Source organism: Carcharhinus amblyrhynchos, chromosome 25 (assembly GCF_965287045.1).
Source record: "Carcharhinus amblyrhynchos chromosome 25, sCarAmb.v2.hapA, whole genome shotgun sequence".
Taxonomy (NCBI): Eukaryota; Metazoa; Chordata; class Chondrichthyes; order Carcharhiniformes; family Carcharhinidae; genus Carcharhinus; species Carcharhinus amblyrhynchos.
In genome coordinates this window covers 7251687-7270666 of record NC_137348.1, presented here as the reverse complement: position 1 = coordinate 7270666, position 18980 = coordinate 7251687, and the positions used below count along the sequence as shown (strand labels likewise).

The 18980-nt window shown below is 44.2% G+C and overlaps 1 long non-coding RNA gene across 1 annotated transcript; it reads right to left on the bottom strand.

Annotated features, from left to right (window-relative positions):
- Window positions 1-798: 798 nt before the first annotated feature.
- Window positions 799-12344, bottom strand: LOC145358171 (uncharacterized). Its single transcript, XR_013889450.1, has 3 exons — window positions 12239-12344; window positions 3365-3502; window positions 799-1041 (listed from the first exon to the last, which is right to left on the bottom strand). It is a non-coding gene; the product is annotated as an uncharacterized LOC145358171 (long non-coding RNA).
- Between the last annotated feature and the right edge of the window lie 6636 nt (window positions 12345-18980).

Sequence of the window (18980 nt, the reverse complement as noted above, 5' to 3'; positions counted from 1 at the left end):
GCCTCGGAAGAGCAGCCAGCATAATGTGGGTGCTACCAGCAAGGCCTGTCCTGGTTACCCAGAGGAATGGCCTGCCATCCTCAGAGAGTCATTCTGAAGGGTGGGGGAATTGAATCAGACAAAGACCAGGCTGGGTAAAGAGGGCAGATTTCCTTCCCAAGGGGACATTAGTGATCTAGTTTCGGTTTTTAGGACAATGCAACAACCTCACGGTCACTTATACTAGCACCAGCTCCCACTCTGTTCCTTACTCTGACTCAGATTAAATTGATCATTGTAAAATGGTGAGGTTTTTTTTGAAAAGTCAGGAACTCACTCCCTTTGCAGATTCTTGTGCTCCGGCCGGCCTCTTCGTCCCTCTCGTTTTCTTCGAGAAAGCCTCTTTTTGTTTCTTGTAGACTTCCTGCAGCCTCTTTTTCCTCATCTCCATGGCTTGCTTCACAAAGCGTTTCTCTTCCCTCTCCTTCTTCTTGCGCTCGACCAGCTGCTTGTTCATGTAGTCGCGCACCACGTCCCCGTTGTAACTGCGGGTTGGTGGAGATGCCGGACATTCTCCTGTCCCTGCCCCTCTCTCCGCCTGGCTCTCTGTACCAGGATTTTTCAGAAATGGGCTGGAGGAAGATGCTCGGCCTTTTTGAGGCGTAAGGCTCCTCTTATGAGCAGGACATGGTCCCAATCTTGGATTGGTGTCAGTCGGATTTGGATTTCCTGGCTTGCCTTTATGAGATACAAAGTAGTTATGTCCTGTCGGACTTCCATGTCCCCTCTGGTCATCGTCATCATGTCCTCTTTCCAGGTTTGAGCTGCCGCTTCCCATTTTCCAAGAGTTTTGATTTCCTCCAACATTGTTCTCAGATTGGGAGCCATCTATATTTCTGGTTACCCATCCAGTCTCCAGCCCAGGCTGGTTAGAGTCTAATGGATGATTTTGAATAGGAGTACAATCTTGATTACCCTCTGGTGTAAAGCAAAGTCTTCCTTTTGGGCTCTTTGTGAGTGAACTGGATCGTTCAAGTTCCGTTGGGTCTTTTACTTTCTGTCCTGTTTTATTGAACAAAAAACTAATGAACAATTGCTGGAAATTACACTCAGACAATGGATAATAAGTTGAAGTTAGAAAGTGTCCAGCATACCAATTTCGATAGACACAGGACAGTCCAGGAAGAGGGTATCCTTGTGTTTTGATATTTCTACTAATGGAAGATTTATCAGACTCCTGTTAACAATTGTAGATTTGAAAACAAACACTTCTTATAGAATCCTGCCGTGCAGAAAGAGGCCATTCGGCCCATCGAGCCTGCACCAGCCACAATCCCATCCACACCCTAGCCCCATAACCCCATGCATTTCTCTAGCTAGTCCCCACTGGGCACTAAGGCAATTTAGCGTGGCCAATCCACCTAACCAGCGTGACTGCGGGAGGAAACCAGAGCATCCAGAGGAAACCCAGGCAGATACGGGAAGAACATGCAAACTCCACACAGAGAGTGACCCAGCAGGGAATCGAACTTGAAAAGTTGAGCAGGTCAGGCCTACACACATTGGACAGAAAACGCTGGAAAATCTCAGCATGTCTAACAGCATTTGTGGAGAGAGAATAGAGCCAATGTTTCAAGTTAGAAAGGGTCATCCAGATGTGGGACTTTGGCTCTATTCACTCTCCACAGACGCTGTCAGACCTGCTGAGATTTTCCAGCATTTTCTGTTTCAGATTCCAGCATCTGCAGTATTTTGCTTTTATCTATACACATTGGACTTTAGAAGAATGGAAGGTGATCTAATTGAAAATGATAAGATTCTGAGGGAGTTTGACAGGGTAGATGTTGAGAGGAGAAATGTAGATCTAGAAGGCAGAGGTTCAAAATAAGATACAAGATGGGAAGGAATTTCTTCTCTGAGGATCATTGTTCTTTAGAGGTCTAATTCCCAGTGAGTAGTGAAGGCTGGGTCATTGAATAGATTCAAGGTTGAGTTGGACCCATTTTTGATCCACAGGGAGTCAGGAGTTATGGAGAAGGGCAGGGTAAGAAGATAGAGTTAAGGCCTCAATTTATTCAGTCATGTCCTGATTGAAGGGTGAAGCAGACAGAAGAATGCATGGCCTGTGTCCATTCCTATTTTTATGTTCTGATGTAAACTGCATGGACTGCATCTGTTCAACAAGGCAGAAATAAAGGATCAGCAACAAATGCTGGACTCGTCAGCAATGCACACATCCAGAGAATGAATTGAAAAACTGATTACAATGGAACCTCAAACATCCAATTTAATAGACGCGACACAATAGGTGGAGTGCCAATTTGATGCATCTATGCCCCAGACACTCGCATGGAAACGGTTATAATAAAAGAAACAAGGAACAGTCATGGTCACCAAGAAAAGGAAATTAACAGTGTGACGATACTGGGCCTTTGAGAAATGTATTCTCGTCTGTTACTGTGCTGTAGTGTTTACTAGCCCCTTCCACTTTATCGGAGCTATTTTGTCACAATCTAGCGTCGCTTTACTGTTTCTGCGATAGCATAATTGATCTTAATTGATGCAGTGTTTGTTTTGATCTGAATTAATGGAGGGTTCTGTTGTTTTGTGTTTTTCCCTGGGCCATTACAGAGTGGGGCTTCATTTGATTGATTGACAGGTAAGATCATATGACCAAGTGCAGTTTGGCTTGACAGAGAGCTGAAGGCAGTCTGTTCTTTGGGTTTTTTTTTAGAGACAGGCCGCTTTCTCTGCATCTCTTGCTCTGTCCGAAGTGGAGGCATGAATCTGCCAAGAAACAAGCCTTTCTCTATGAGATTTTACTGTTTGGGGATGGAGATTTTTCTGGAAGTTGCTGCATGAGAATTAGAAGATGGGGGTTTGTCTGGATTACTCTCCAGAAGTGTCAAAAGACTGGAAATATAGTACATCCTTTGTTTCAGTGCTAACTAAACCTAAAGAAGGGATTTACGTTTATGGGTGATACTGCTAAACTGGAACACTGGAGATAGTTAGCTGTTAAGAATTATATTTTGTCATGTTTAAATATTTTAATTGGTAAAAGTTATGCTACTTCTTTTTGTTGTAATCTAATTGCATTCTTAAATAAACTTTGATAAAAGCTTCCCAGTGGGTCACTGGAATCATACATGGAATGAAACATCTTCAGCTCACCTTAATGCCAAATCAAATATAAAAGTTAGGATCTAGGCTAACTTTGTAAAATACCTTGGCGTTTTTGGCCTGGTCCCTAACAATAGGAAAGGGTGTGCAGTTGAGTGAAATATAGAAGCTGCCACTCATCATTTTCTCAGAGAAAAGCACAAAGAGGACATGAGCAGACAAAGCCATTTATTTATTTAGTCAGCACAATTTTGAAAATTACCTGATGAGTCACAGTCATTCCTGTCTTCTGGATCTAGAGTCTTCGCCAGGAAGTCGGGAAGTTTTGGAGGTGGGCCAAGCAACATCCTGACCAATTTCTGACCTTCTCTCCATGCAAAAATGTCAGAAGAGTTGGATTCTGGTAGAAAGACAAGCGGCTGGGATTAGTTTGCAACAATTTGTTTTTGACAAGTTGAGCCCTTCAGGAGTGGAAAAGTTTCAGGATGCTGTTTTATTTAGTGTCATCTCCTTTTCAATGATCGAATAGCTGTTCCGATAAGTTGAACTTACCTACTCACAGATAAAACATTCTTGTCTATAAGCTTTCCATACGGAGGTGTGCTTTATGGGTCAGCAATTACCTCGGTTGGAGCAATCTGGACAGCACGGTGATACAGTGTTTAGCGCTGCTGCCTCATAGTGCCAAGGACCCTGGTTCAATTCCAGCCTTGGGTGACTGACTGTGTGGAGTTTGCATATTCTACCTGTGTCTGTGTGGGTTTCCTCCAGGTGCTCTGGTTTCATCCCACAGTGCAAAGATGTGTGGGTTAGATTGATTGGCTGTGCTAATTTGACCCTAGTGTCAGGGGATTAACAGGGAAATGTGTAGGGTTATGGGAATAGGGCCTGGTAGAGACTCAATGGGCTGAATGACCTCCGTCTGCACTGTAGGGATTCTATGAATCTGCCAGTGGTATTTAAGATGATGTGGAGATGCTGGCGTCGGACTGGGGTAAGCACAGTAAGGAGTCTCACAATACCAGGTTAAAGTCCAACAGGTTAATTTTGTAGCATAAGCTTTTGGAGTGTCACTCCTTCTTCAGGTGAGCCACCTGAAGAAGGAGCAGTGCTCTGAAAGCTTGTGCTAACAAATAAACCTGTTGGTCTTTAACCTGGTATTGTGAGACTTCTTACGATGGTATTTAACACAGAGTCACACAGAGTCGTATAGTATAAAATAGGCTCTTCGGCTCATCAAGTCTGCATCAACAAATCTACACTAAATCTACTCTAATCCCACTTGCCAGCACTTGGATCATTGCCTTGAATTTTATGACATTTCTAATGTTCATCCACATACTTTTTAAAGGTTGTGAGGTTTCCTGCCCCAACTATTCTCCCAGGCAGTGCATTCCTGACTACCATCACCTGCTGGGTGAAAACATTTTTCTTCAAGTCCTCTCTAAACCTCTTGCCCCTCACTTTAATAATATACCACTTAGTTATTGACTCTTCACCTCAGGGGAGTAGCTGCTTCCTATCCATCCTGTCTGTACCCATCATAATCTGAAACACCTTTCTGAGGTCCTTGTTCAGTCTTCTCGAAAGAAAACAACCCCAGTGTATTAAGCCTCTTTTCATAGCTCCCTCCCAGGCATCATTCTGGTGAAATAATGGTCACACACAATTTCATTGCAATGTTAATGTTAGCCTACCTGCGACACTTGTGATTTAGTGTACCTTTAAGAGGTTTCTATTAATCATGGTCACAGCCTTGGGTGACATCATTGTTGGAAGCAGGAAAAAAAAACCATGGCTAGATCAGGTGACCAAAGTTTTTCAGCTTTCAGTTTCATTTTCACTGCAAGTTTAGAGGCAGTCTTAGAAGCAAGCTGGAAAATAAATCTCTTTGCCTCTCTCTGTTTTGCTTTGAAAATTTTATCAGTTAGCTGAAAGGAAGGCTTGTCAGTATAGAATCTGTGTTTTGGGGAGCTGATCTGACTACAAACTGCTCTGAGTTTTCAAGATCATTTGAAATCAGCATTCAGCCAAGGGAACTGAATTTCAATATCATGTGAGCTTTAGCCTGTTCAGTGGTAAATCTGGTTATTGGGCATTGGTTTTGATTGGAATATCTGCTGTTATACATTATAGTGTTTTTTTTCCTGTTTGTAATTGATAAAAGCTCTTGCTAAATTTTCTTACGATTCACGTTAACTATATTCTTAAATAAACTTTGTTTGCTAAAAGCTCCCTAGTGGATCACTTGAATCATGCCTGAAGTAAGACATTTTGTGCTCTTCCGAGCCAAACTCAAAACGCAAAATTTATGATCCAGATGGGCTTCATAAAACACTTTGGAGTTTCTGACCTGAACCATAATACACTAATAAATAAACTTTATAACTTTAAACTTTACTAACACACAGCAAAAGGAAGCACTTGAAATGGCAACTAATGGAAGTGAAATATATCATAAAACTAATGAGGATGGCATCATTCCACTGTGTCAATTAGGTTTAAATGTTTCTGCCAGTTTGATGAACTGAACTCTTGTCTTCCTCTCCCAATTTAAGTCAGAGCTATAGGAGGAGGCCATTCAGCCCATTGAGTCCATGTGGGTTCTCTGCAGAGCAATTCAGTCAGACCCATTCCCTTGCTCTGTCCCTGTAATCCTCCAAATTTATTTCCTTCAAATGCTCATCCCAATTTTCCTTTGAAATGAGCTATAGTCTCCGCTTGCATTGCCCATGTGGGCAGCGAACTGAAAACCATCACCAGTCATTGCACAGAATAGTTCTTCCTCCCATCCTCCCTGTGTCCCTTACCCAAAGCATCTGTGTCCTCAGGTACTACAAAAGTTAGTTAATGGAAACAGCTTTCGTCAACTGTTCCTCGATCCATCATAATTTAATGAACCTCCAACAAATCCTCCATCAATTTCCAAGGCCAAAACGTTGTGTGATTTCAAGAAGAAACTAGATATAGCTCTTGGGACTAAAGGGATCAAAGGATATTGAATTTGATAATCAGCCATGATCAAAATGAATGGCGGAGCAGGCTCGAAGGGCCAAATGGCCTCCTCCTGCTCCTGGTTCCTATGTTTCAATGACAACGGATGGTCTTAGTCATTGGGCGGGATTTTTACATCCCACCTGCCATGGGAATCGTAGTGGGCGAGACACGGACTGTGCAGAGGTCTGTTTACCTCAGGCAGGACTTTCCAGCCTTTAGGTGACAGTAGCCAGGAAAATCCCATTCATCCAATGAGAAGCTGGTTCTCAGGAAGCAACAGAACGTCGAGGAGAAAAGAACTGATGAAGTTGGAGGCACACAGCTGGAAATGGAAAAGGACGGGAGGGCTGGGGTGGATGTTGGTGGGCGACATTAATATTGCCTCAACCTCCACAGGACGAACGAGAGCGGAGAGAGGAAAAGGTGACTTTGAGGTACCCTCATCAAGCAGTGCGCCAATAAAACCTCAAAATAAAATAAAATAAATGGGCAAGTTCAGACGGCGGAAACACCAACAACTCTGGGTAGGTGACTGCAAAAATAACTCGTTAAAAAAATTCTATGATTATTCCCATTAAAGTCCGTGGCCCCTGGCAACGTGACCTTTGAACTGCAATCCATCTGTGAGTAACACTGCTCTGACATCACGCCTGACAGAAACAAATGGCCAATAAAAACCCTCTGACAGTGGCAGTTACAATGATAAATGCCACCTTGTGTCATCGCCTCGCCGTTTACTCTCCAAGGAAAAGCCAGGCAATCTCTTTTTTTTCTCCCTCGCAGCAATCTGTTAGAAGAAATAATTTTAATGCATTTCAAAGCAGCACAGTAAGGCCGGAATACACAAAAAGGGGGTTATAACGCTCTGCGCTGCCAATCAATACATTATATTCAGAGATTTAACCTTCCCCATTCTCGCTGGTTTGACCCCTCTGGGGAAATGCAGTCATCCAGACAATACTGTAACTGTACTGAGTCGCAGTCAGCAACTGCATTTCTGTGCAGACCTGCCGATATATTCCACTGTAGTTCACAGGGAATAAACACTAACACTATATCAAGGGCTGTCATCCTGCATGTTGACATGCTCAAGGGGAAGAAAGTAATTACATTTGAACATTTTCCTCCCTCTGACTGTCTCCCTTGCTTCAAAGAACAAAGAAAATTACGGCCCAGGAACAGGCCCTTCGGCCCTCCAAGCCTGCACTGACCATGCTGCCTGACTGAACTAAAACCCCCCGCTCTTCTGAGAACCATATCCTTCTATTCCCATCCTATTCATGTATTTGTCATCACCTATCAAAAGTCACTATCGTATCTGTTTCCACTACTTCCCCCAGCAGCAAGTTCCAGGCACCCACCACCCTCTGTGTTAAAAAGCTTGCCTCATACATCTCTTATAAACCTTGTCCCTCGCACCTTAAGTCTGTGTCCCCTAGTAATTGACTCTTCCACCCTGGGAAAAAGCTTCTGACTATCCACTCTGCCCTTGCTACTCATAATCTTGTAGACTTCTATCAGGTTGCACCTCAACCTCGATCATTCCAGTGAGAACAAACCACATTTCTCCAATCTCTCCTCACAACTAATGCCCTCCATACCAGGCAAAATCCTGATAGACCTTATCTGTACCTTCTTCAAAGCCTCCACATCCTTCTGGTAGTGTGGTGACCAGAATTGAACACTATATTCCAAGTGTGACCTGATTAAGGTTCTATAAAGCTGCAACACGACTCACCAATTTTTAAACTCAATGACACGACTGATGAAGTTAAGTATGCCATATGCCTTCTTGACTATCTTCTCCTTTCAGTGACCTGCGTACTTGTACACCCAGATCCCTCTGCTTATCAATACTCTTAATGGTTCTGCCATTGACTATGTATTTCCCATCTGTATTAGGCTTTCCAAAAGACTCCTTTGTGAGACCCAGATCCAGCAGCAGATTTGTACACCAAGCTTTGCATCAATACCTAGAGACGTAATGGGGTAGCCAACAAAAACTAGTTGTATTTATATAGCGCCTTCAGTGGGGCTCAACATCCCAAGGAGCTTCACAGAAGTGCAAGCCGATAAACACTGGACCCCCGAACCCCATTAGGGGATATAAGAACAGATTGGCTAAAGGTTTGAACCAAAGGGATGAGCTGTAAGGAATGCCTTAGAGGAAGAAAGTGAGCTGGAGAGACAGAGAGGCTTAGGGAACGTATTCCAGAACCGGGGCCTTGGCTGCTGAAAGCACGGACACCAATATTTAGTTGGGGGTGGGGAGGCGGTGATCGAGGGCGAAGGAAGCACGCTTCACAAGAGGACCAAAACTGAAGGAACACCGAGATTTGGGAGGGCTGGAGAAAATGACAGAGGAAGGAAGGGTTGTAAGGATTTGGACACCCTGGGTTAGCATCTCAAAAATCAGTGGAGATGAGGGTGGGGCGGGGGCGGGGGGAGTGGGGAGAGGTGCGGGGGGGGACAAGATCAGACGCATGGCACTTTGAAATAACATTTCTAGATTCTGCCTCAATATTCAAACACCTCTGAGACACAACTTCAAATTTCAAAGGTAGGTTTTTTTTAAATTAATTTTATAGGACGTGGGCGTGGCTGGCTGGGCTCTGCATTTGTTGCCCTTCCCTAATTGCCCTCCATTTCAGAGGGCAGTTGAGAGCCAACCACATTGCTGTGGTTCAGGAGTCATATGCAGGCCAGACCAGGTAAGGAAGGCAGGTTCCCTTCCCTAAAGGACATTAGTGAACCAGATGGGCTTTTTCAACAACCGATAATGGTTTCATTGCCATCAGCAAAATTTTTAATTCCACATTTTTACTGAATTCAAATTTCACCATCTGCCATGGTGGGATTCGAACCTGACTGCTGGGAGTTAGGGAGGGGGTGCATGCCACTTGAGGAAAAAAGGGAACTAAGCATAATAAAATGTCAACTGGGATGACAGATATCACTAAAAGAAAGAGACAAGAGGTGCCCACTTTTTAAAGGGACAGTGACCATAAGCGACAAATTATTAATTGCTCATCAGATTACAGTAAAATATTAAATGACAAAAGAATTAGGTCAAAGGGTATTTGGGGGGGTGAGGCAGGATGAGGCTATTAAGTTTGATGATCATCCATGATCATAATGAATGGCAGAGCAGACTTGAAGGGCCAAATGGCCTCCTCCTGCTTCTAGTTTCTAGGTTTCTATAGTTCTTGGTGTCTGCGATGTTCTCCAGCCTCTCCGGCGTCCACCAGCAATGGAAGGCCTGGTGTGTACTCACTCGCTCCTTCCCCAGGGATGCTCCAGTGTGGACTGAGGGGAGATCTTATAAAAACATATAAGATTATGAAGGGATTAGATAAGACAGAAACAGGGAGATTGTTTCCACTGGTGGGTGAAACTAGAACTTGGAGGCATGGCCTCAAAATAAGGGGGAGCAGATTTAGGACTGAGTTGAGGAGGAACTTCTTCACCCAAAGGGTTGTGAATCTGTGGAATTCCCTGCCCAGTGAAACAATTGAGGCTACCTCATTGAATGTTTTTAAGGCAAGGATAGATACATTTTTGAACAGCAAAGGAATTAAGGGTTATGGTGAGCAGGTGGGTAAGTGGAGCTGAGTCCATGAGAAGATCAGCCATGATCTTAATGAATGGCGGAACAGGCTCGAGGAGCCAGATGGCCGACTCCTGCTCCTAGTTGTTATGTTCTTATGCAAGTCAGGCAGTTTGGCTGAACTAAGGGAGGGTTAAAATCCCAGTCATGGCTGATATACCAGCCTGGCCTGGGGTACTATAATAGCAGGTCACCCAGGAATCAATCATTAATAAGTCAGCCTCATCTGTGTCCTCTGCAAATTGCAGCTGATACTGGGTCAATTGTTAATTTTAAGTCCGAGATGGATGGATTTCTGTTAATCAGAGGATTACGGGATATAGGGGAACAGTAGGTAGGTAGAGTTAGGTCACAGATCAGCCATCTCAGTAAATGACAGAACAGACTCAAGAGGCTGAAATATTTTGTTTTTATTCGTTGCTATTGGGCCGCATGAAGTTCATGGGAAACCCCAGTCTTTCCTCGTTTGAGATTTACTCCCAGTTGGATGTTGCTGGATCGCAATTGGGAACAGGAACCACGGCCAATTTTCCCCTCTCCTGATCCCAGCACAGTTCAGACAGTGGGATTCAGTGCAGACTGGAGGCAGGACCTGGGGATTTCTGGTCTGCGCAGGCTATCCAATCACTTCAAGACCACACTGGCTCCTAAAATCATGTTACATTTGATTTGATCAAAACTTATTTAGCTCTTTAAAAAATATATATTTTGCTGTCAAATTACCACAGGAAGGAGTTGATGCCCAAATATCGAATGTATTCGAGAGATGGCTAGATGTAGCACTTGGGACAAATGGGGTCAAAGGCTATGGGGAGAAAGCAGGATTAGGCTATTGAGTTAGATGGCTAACTATGATTGTGATGAATGGTGGAGCAGGTTCGAAGGGCCAAATGGCCTCCTCCTGCTCCTATCTTCTATGTTTCTATGTAAATGTTAAACCCGAGCTCCCACGGTATCATATTGTCAGAGACAAATCTCATGTTAAATCAAATCCTGTTTGCCTCCCTGATGAGGTACATTGCATTGTTAGAAAGGTCAGACATATTGAACTATCTTACACAAATCTTCTTTACTTAATGACCACTTACATAATAGTTGGACGCTTAGCTCTCCAGACTTTGCAGGTGTAGGTTGCTAATGACAAAACCACACTGCAGATAATCCCAAGGCAGCGCCCTGGTCGTTAGCCAGAGTCTTCTTCAAAGCTCAAGGCAGTTTGGCTGCCAAGACTTAAAAAGGGATTGCAGATGTGGGACTTTTACCATTTCAAAACAAGGAAGCAGACACAACATTAGCTGGCAGGAAAGGAACGGTTGGCCCACTGAATATCCCCAACATCTCCTGTGTGTGGATAAAATAGTCCTTGATAGTTCGTTAAAACAAAAGTTCTGCGGATGCTGGATTCTGAAACAAGAGCAGAAAATGCTGAAAAATCCCAGCAGGCCTGACAGCATCCACGGGGAGAGAATAGAGACAACATTTCGATAGTTTGTTGTTTGGGAGATCTTCTAATAAGAAAGTGCATTTACATAGCACTTTAAATGATCTCCACGCATGTTGATCTAAATTTTGACATATATGTGGGAGCCAACTTGTGCAGAGCAAGCTCCCACACACAGCAATTTACAACAACCAGATTGTCTGCACTTTTAATGATGGTAGTTAAAGAGGAGACCTCCCCTACTCATCTCAATTGGACCCTTATACGTCCTCAGGAAAATGGAGCAGGAAATGTGCTTCAGTTTAACGTGCCCTCACTTGGGAGTACTGAAATAATTTAAATATTTGGGGTGGGATTTAAATCCACAAATTTTTGACTCAATGGCAAGTGTGCTGCCCACTGAGCCACAGCTTATGCCTGTGTGGCTGAGCTTTATATCTGATACAAAGATATAAAACTGCAGCCTCTGTCCACATTATTCAAATATATATAGGGATGGCACGGTGGCACAGTGGTTAGCACTGCTGCCTCACAGCACCAGGGACCCGGGTTCAATTTCGGCCTCGGGTCACTGTCTGTGTGGAGTTTGCACATTCTCCCTGTGTCTGTGTGGGTTTCCTCTGGGTGCTCCGGTTTCCTCCCACAGTCCAGAGATGTGCGGATTAGGTGGATTGGCCACGCTAAATTGCCCCTTAGCATCAGGGGGACTAACTAAGGCAAATGTGCGGGGTTATGGAGACAGGGCCTTGGTGGTTGGTGCAAACTCGATGGGCTGACTGGCCTCCTTCTGCACTGTAGGATTCTATGATTCCATATGCATTCAACGTAGGCTCTACTGAAGAGTCTGTATAGCTCAGTTGGCTGGACAACTGCTTCATGATATAGAGCAATGCCAACAACGAGAGTTCAATTCCAGTACCGGCTGAGGTTACTCATGAAGGCCCCCCCCCCTTTCAATCTTGCTGCTGCCCCCTGAGGTGTGGTAATCCTTAGGTTAAATCTCTGCCTTAAAGGAGAGAATGGCCTTCAATGATCTGGGACCATGGCAACTTTACCATGGCCAACTTAGTGAGTTTTTGTTGGCCGCTTACCTTCAACTTTTGCTGTTCTCTTCGGGCTGGGTGACTTGGACAGGCTTCGAGTTTTTGTCTCTGGCTTTCTACTGGAGTTCTTGGGAGAGTTTCTTCTCTGCTCTGGAGATTCAAAAACTCTTGGTGTCTCTACATAATAAATGGATAGCATCGTACAGAGAAAAAGAAAGGGGAAATCAAACGTGAGTCCTGGACAGTTGAAAGAGCTGTGAATTGTTCACATGCAAAACTTCTGAAGGACATATCAACGTCACTGCGGGGCCTTCCCCAAAGCCAGGTGTGCCATTGGCTACTCCGCCATCTTACCAGCATGTTGTGGAGTGTGCAAATCATTCCCGATTCCCAAACCAGTCCAGCTTGGCTGCCATTCACCGTCAGCTAGATTGTACAATTATACTCAGCACTACAGGATATCAGGCAAAGTTCCCACTTCCTGACCCTTTTCCTTAGTGGAAAACGCATGCACTGGGACAGGTTTTGGATCAGACTTGGGAACAGACTTCACCCCACCCCCAACAAAACTGGTAGCCATGGAAACAACGGTTCGGAACTGAAAAATAGAGAGGGCAGAAACAGGTCAGCAGCGATGGTCCCACAGCCCATTGTGTTCCAAATGTCATAGAATCCCCATAGTACAGAAGGAGGGCATCGAGCCTGCACTGACGACAATCCCACCCTATCCCCACGACCTCACAGATTTACCCTACTAATCCCCCTGAAACCAGGGTCAATTTAGCATGGCCAATAAACCTAATCTGCACATCTTTGGAGTTTGGAAGGAAACCGGAGCACCCGGAGGAAACCCACACAGATATGGGGAGAACATGCAAACTCTACACAGACAGTGACCCGAGGCTGGGAATTGAACCCAGATCCTTAGTGCTGTGAGGCAGCAGTGCTAACCATTATACTACCATGCTGCCAAGGATTGATCCTCTGCAAGTGTGCACCATTTTGATATAACATCCTATTGAAGGCAACCAGTTGATGCATTTGTGCTGCAAATTTCTTTGCTCCCTCTGCTATGAATCTGCCCCAAAAACACATGCTGAGCGGGAGCATCGGGACCTGCCTGGAGGCCAGTACACCACAAGTGTTACCAAGTTACTCAAATAGATTCCTTTACCATGCAGTCAAAGCTTTGGAGCTATATAACATCACCCATGTGATAAATGGAGTGTTTTAAGGAGTTTCCAGCCACTGGTCTGTCATGATGGTCACTTCTATACACAAAGCTTGATATGGATACTGGAAACAAGTATATCCTCACTGTCTGGTGCCACAGAGTGGTGGGATGTGGACAATACTTCCTTGTTTGCAATATTAGATCAGCTTCACATTGTAGGTTGTGGAAATGGAAACAAAAATCCCATGGAAAGAATCATAGAATCCCGACAATGCAGTAGGAGGTCATACGGCCCATCGAAAGAACACCTTCCCCAGCCCAGCCCTCCCAAATCAGAAACCCCCACACCCTATCCCCGTAACCCCTCAGTGCCTCAGAATAAACTGGATACTTTTTTTTCAGGGTGCTCGCTTTGTGGTGTAAGAAACACATTTGCCAATTTGTACATAGCAATCTCTTCCAAAATGCAACAAAATAATGGAAGGTGACATCTGACTGAGGTTGTGAGTTAAGGGCTAAATGAGTGGCACAGTGGGACAGTGGTTAACACTTGGGAGTACTGCTGTAACTTAAATATATGGGGTGGGATTTGAACTCACAGGTTTCTGATTCACTGGCACAGTACTACCCATTGAGCCACAGCTGACGTCTGTGTGGCCAACCTTTACATCTGATACATAGATATAGAACTGCAGCCTCTGTCCATATTATTCAAAAGTATATATATATAGGGGTGGCATGGTGGTATAGTGGTTAGCACTGTTGCCTCACAGCACCAGGGACCCAGGTTTGATTCCCGGCTTGGGTCTCTGTCTGTGTGGAGTTTGCATGTTCTCCCCATGTCTGCATGGGTTTCCTCCGGGTGCACTGGTTTCCTCCCACAGTCCAAACATGTATATGTTAGGTTGATTGGCCATGCTAAATTGACCCTAACATCAGGGGGATTAGTAGGTAAATGTGTGGGGTCACGGGAATAGGGACTGGATGGGATTGTGGTTGATACAGACTCGATGGGCCAAATGGTCTCCCTCTGCACTGTAGGGATTGTATGATTTTATGTACTCTATGAACAGTGTGCTTTCTCTGAGTAGCACGCAAGAAACAATACTCCTCATTGTATACTAATATATGCGACAATAAGAAATCAAATCAAAGATTGTGTAATTGTGATCAATGAGGACAATGTGATTATTTCGAACCTGCCTCTCGTAGTCCCCAGTCTGTATGTCCTGTCAGCTCTCGCCTGCTGGTCCGAGTGCTCAGGGCGAAGGCCTCCTTCCTCTCTTGCGCTCCTCCTGAACGTTTCTTGTCAGACATCAAGTCAACTATATTGAAACCTGAAAGAAATTGTCACTGCTCAGCCACATCTGATAATCCAGAACACGGTTACATTGAGCTCGACATCCAGATGGCACGGATTCAACGTAATCACCAAAGGGTCCAAAAAGGAGTGAAGGAGAAATCAAAACAGAAAGTGCTGGAAAGACTCAGCAGGTCTGGCAGCATCCGTGGAGAGCGTTAGCATCCTGAGCCCGAGATGACTCTTCAGAAACAAAAACAGAAAATGCTGTCTTCAGCTCTGACAAAGTGTGTACTCTGACAGAACTGTAACATGGGTGTACAGGTTCTTAACTCCTTGAAATTAGAGTTACAGTTCAAAAGGTGAAGAAGGATTTCGGCATGCTTGGTTTTATTGGTCAGGACATTGAATGCAGAAGGTGGGACATCTTTTTGCTGGAAGCATCCTGCCTGGATGTATCGCAGCTTGGTGTAGCTCCTGCCCTGCCCAAGACGGCAAGAAACTACAAAAGGTCGTGAATGTAGCTCAGTCTATCACGCAAACCAGCCTCCCATTCATTGACTCTGTCTACACTTCCCGCTGCCTCAGCAAAGCAGACAGCATAATTAAGGACCCCACGCACCCTGGACATTCTCTCTTCCACCTTATTCCGTTGGGAAAAAGATACAAAAGTCTGAGGTCACGTACCAACTGACTCAAGAACGGCTTCTTCCCTGCTGCCATCAGAATTTTGAATGGACCCACCTCGCACTAAGTTGATCTTTCTCTACACCCCAGCCATTACTGTAACACTACATTCTGCATTCTCTCCTTTCCTTCTCTATGATTGGTATGCTTTGTCTGTACAGCATGCAAGAAACAATAAATTTCACTGTATATTAATACATGTGACAATAATAAATCAAATCAAATAAATAAGTCAAACAAAGAGTTGGACAAGGCAGTGGTAAGGCCGCACTTGGAGTACCGTGTACCGGTCTGGTCACTCAATTATAAAAAGATGTATTAAACTGAAAAGGGTGCAGAAAAGTTTACTAGGATGTTACCAGGAATTAATGGTTTGAGTTTTCAGGAGAGATTGGATATACTGGGACATTTTTCCTGGAGCATAGAGGATTAAGGATGATCTTATAGAGATCTATAAAATAGATCTGCTAAATAGTCAACATCTTTTCCCAAAAGTCGGGGAGTCTAAAACTAGAAGGCAAAGATTTCAGGTGAGGGGGGGAGATATTAAAGGGTCCAGAGGGGCAATTTTGTCACACAGAGGGTGGTGAGTGTCTGCAACGAGCTGCGAGGTAGGAGTTGAGGCAGGTACAATTTTATCTTTTAAAAAGCATTTAGACAGTTACATGGATAAGATGGGTATGGAGTGATCTGGGCCAAACGCAGGCAATTGGGACTAGTTTAGTGGTGAAACTGGGCAGCATGGACAAGTTGGGCTGAAGGGCCTGTTTTCATGCTGTAAACCTCGATGAATCTATGAGTGATCCAGACTCAAAATGTTGGCTCTATTCTCTGTCCACAGATACTGTCAGACCTGCTGAGTTCTTTGTCTAAATTAAACTCCATCTGCCATTTGTCATCCCACTGGCCCAATTGATTAAGATCCCATTGCAATTGGAGATAACTTTCTTCACTGTCCACTATGCCACCAATCTTGGTGTCATCTGCAAACTTACTAACCATGCCTCTTATATTCTGATCCAAATCATTAATATAAATGACAAATAACAGTAGGCCCAGCACTGATCCCTGAGGCACACCGCTGGTCACAGGCCTCCAGTTTGAAAAACAAGTCTCTACAACCACCCTCTGGCTTCTGTCAAGGAGCCAATTTTGTATCCATTTAGATACCTCACCCTGGATCCCATAGATTTAACCTTAAGCAACAACCTACCATGCAATTCTTGTCAAAGGCCTTGCTAAATTCCATGTAGACAACATCAACTACACTGCCCTCATTTACCTTCTTGGTTACCCCTTCAAAAAACGCAATTAAATTTGTAAGGTATGATTTTTCACTCACAAAGCTATGCTGACTGTCCCTAATCAGTCCTTGCATCTCTAAATGCCTGTAGATCCTGCCTCTCAAAATACCTTCCAACAATTTACCCACCACAGATCTGAGGCTCACCGGCCTGTAGTTCCCAGGCTTTTCCCTGCAGCTCTTTTTAAACAAAGGCACAACATTTGCCACTCTCCAATCTTCAGGCACCTCACCTGTGACTATCGATGATTCGAATATCTCAGCTAGGAGACCTGCAATTTCCTCCCTAGCCTCCCACAACGTCTTGGGATACACTTCACCAGGTCCCGGGGATTTATCTACCTTGATGCGCTTCAAGACTTCCAGCACCACCTTTTCTGTAATATGTACAGTCCTCAAGACATCACTATTTATTTCCCCAAGTTCTCTAACATCCATGTTTTCTCAGCAGTAAATACTGATGAGAAATATTCATTTAGGACCTCACCCATCTCTTGTGGATCCACACATAGATGACCTTGTTGATCCTTAAGAGGCCCTACTCTCGCCCTTGTTACTCTTTTGCCCTGTATGTATTTGTAGAAGCTCTTTGGATTCTCCTTTGCCTTACTGCCAAAAGAATTTTGTGTCCCCTTTTTGCATTCCTGATTTCTCTCTCAACTGTACTCCTACACCCTCTATACTCTTCAAGAGATTCACTTGATCCCAGCTGCCTATGCATGTCATGTGCCTCTTTCTTCTTCTTGACCAGGGCCTCAATATCCCGAGTCATCCAGGGTTCCCTACTTCTACCAGCCTTGCCCTTCACTCTAAGAGGAATGTGTTTACACACTTTTGAAAGCGTGCCACTTACCAGACGTCCCTTTGCCTTTCCACAGACTCCCCCAATTAACTATTGAAAGTTCCTGCCTGTTACCATTCAAGTTGGCCTTGTCCCAATTTAGAATTTTTACTTTTGGGACAGTCCTGTTGTTCTCCATAGCTATCTTAAAACTAATAGAATTATGGTCACTGGTCCCAAAGTGATCCATCACTAACACTTCTGTCACTACTGGCCAAGTTTTGTCCCCTTTCTAGTCGGGCCATCCACATACTGAATGAGAAATTCCTCCTGAATACACTCAACAAATTTCTCTCCATCCAACCCTCTAATACGATGGCTGTCCCAATCAATGTTGGGAAAATTAAAATCTCCAACTATTGCCCCCTTTTTTTTGGAGCTATCTGTAATCTCCTTACATATTTGCTCTTCAATTTTCTGCTAACTATTTGGGGGCCTATAGTACAATCCTATTAAAGTGATTTCCACCTTCTTATTTCTCAGTTCTACCCAGATAGACTCAGTGGCCGAACCCTCGGGTATATTGCCTCTCAGTATGGATGTAATGCTTTCTCTAATCAAAAGTACAATTCCCTCTCCTCTCTCACCTCCTGTTCTATCTTTCCTATAGCATCTGTACCCTGGAACATTTACTAGGATGCTACCAGGGCTTGATGGTTTGAGTTATAAGGCAAGGCTGGATAGACTGGGACTTTTTTACCTCTGGAGCATAGGAGGCTGAGGGGTGATCTTATAGAGATCTATAAAATAATGAGGGGCATAGATCAGCTTGATAGTCAATATCTTTACCCAAGCGCAGGGGAGTCTAAAACTAGAGGGCACAGGTTTAAGGTGGGAGGGGAGAGATACAAAATGGTCCAGAGGGACAGTTGTTTCACACAGAGGGTGGTGAGTGTCTGAAATGAGCTGCCTGAGGTAGTAGTAGAGGCCAGTACAATTTTGTCTTTTAACAAACATATAGACATGGGTAAGATGGGTATAGAGGGATATAGGCCAAACACGGGCAATTGGGATCAGCTTAGTGGGGCTATGCATGGTATGGACAAGTTGAGCTGAAGGGCCTGTTTCCATGCTGTAAACCTCTGTGACGCCTCTGTGAGTGCAGACCAAAAGGTCTGGATATATTGGTTTCCAGGGCAGTGATGGGGAAGCACAGGAAGGAGAGGATTATAGATCACTGGAGGAGAAAAACTTCCAATGACAATTTCCCATCTGAATACATCAAAGAAAGGTTGTCACAAAATTCAATTTGATGGTTAAAGATTACAATTCAGGGCAATAACCTAGCCACTGAAAGCTATCATTCTGAATTCTCCACAGGAGTAACCTTGGGGAAGGAGGAGAATGGGGAGGAGGAAAAGCAATGATCCTGTACCGGACATGCAGTTCTACTGATGTAGGAGTCAGTGCTAAGAAAGAAAAGGAAGAGCTAGATGCATTTCCATAACACTTTTCATGTCCACAGGATGTCCCACGGTGCTTTAC